The sequence below is a fragment of the Etheostoma spectabile genome, chromosome 20 (genome assembly GCF_008692095.1).
Source record: "Etheostoma spectabile isolate EspeVRDwgs_2016 chromosome 20, UIUC_Espe_1.0, whole genome shotgun sequence".
Classification (NCBI taxonomy): Eukaryota; Metazoa; Chordata; class Actinopteri; order Perciformes; family Percidae; genus Etheostoma; species Etheostoma spectabile.
In genome coordinates, this window is record NC_045752.1 from 3,867,775 (window position 1) to 3,869,187 (window position 1,413).

The following is a 1,413-nucleotide window of genomic DNA, read 5'->3' on the forward strand; positions in this document are numbered from 1 at the left end:
CCCAACAATGATAGAAAAATGTTTCACTTCCACACGAATGACTGTAAATCTGGCTGTAACTGACAGGACAGTGAGCAACGATGCTGGTGTTAATGAATTATCACCTCAATTAGTCTTGCCTAATCATCTTGAGGGATTCTAATTTGCAGATTAATCCCACTAGAACAATCAGCACTACTTTATAACTAATTAATAATAAGCAATCACAAAATGTAGAGAAGTAGCTGGATTGAAGCCACGGTCGTGCAGCTTTAGAAGACTGATAGAGCACTAACATCAGAGGGTGGGCTGTCCTTATTTCATTTCACCACTATCCCAACTGCTAACCCTTCACCGTCATCCCTCTGTACTTCACAGATGGACAGGCTATATCTCAGCTGCGTGATCTTTTTTTTTTTTTCTAACATTCCCCTGCATCCCTTTCTATCATCAGATATTTGTCTCCAGAAGCCAACTTCATTTGAATCAACTCTTATGTCACGTTTGTTTCTCAGAGGCAAAGGATGTGTGTGGTGTTGTGTGTGTGTGTGTGTGTGTGTGTGTGTGTGTGTGTGTGTGTGTGTGTGTGTGTGTGAACTGGGAGTCTGCTTGACCCATTATCAACCAACAACTAAATAATCCTCAACGCACATTGGCTTTTTCTCATTTCCTAGACACACTGGCACTCTCTCTGGCTTTCTCACACCCGCACAAACATGCACACACACAGATTGTAGCAGCCTCAACAGGAGGCTATGAATAATTTGCAGAGAGTCTGCGTAACTGTTCCTCAATTTTGGAAGAAAAGATAGAAGCTGCCAACTGTATTCACTTTGGACCTCTTTCACCCTTTCTCAGTTCAGTGCCATTTACTCTAAAGGCATGAATGAAAACAAAGACTCCCCATAAATCAATCCCAATCTTTAAAATATCAACAGTTACAGCACAAGCAGAATAGTGAATTATACATGTAAAACCCACTTTCTATTCACTCAGTTCCGTACATTTTGGCTGCGCTGTGACATGGGAATAACAGCACTGACCTGACCAGTGATTTTATGGTTGCGCAAAGGAGGAAAAACTGTGGCCGTATCTGCCCTAAACTGAGCTACGATGTCCCTGTTAACTGATCAACATGTGTGGTTATGCAGGTAAGAGAGAAAACCCAAAAGGTATTACACTTAATATCACAGAAAACAAGAACCTAGACTGTACAGTGGGCCTGAGGAGAAAAACGCTGTATTGGTGCTGTTGTTTATCGGTTGTCAAGACTTTGCGAGTGATGACGTCCTGTCACTGTCTCACCTCACGGGCGGGAGAGAGAGCGTACGACTGCTTGCTTGACTTCAGTGGAGCAGACAGCTCTTTGGAGTAGTGTGATCACGATTTCATGACATTTCATAAAATTCTGAAGCCGCGGCGGTAATAATTAAG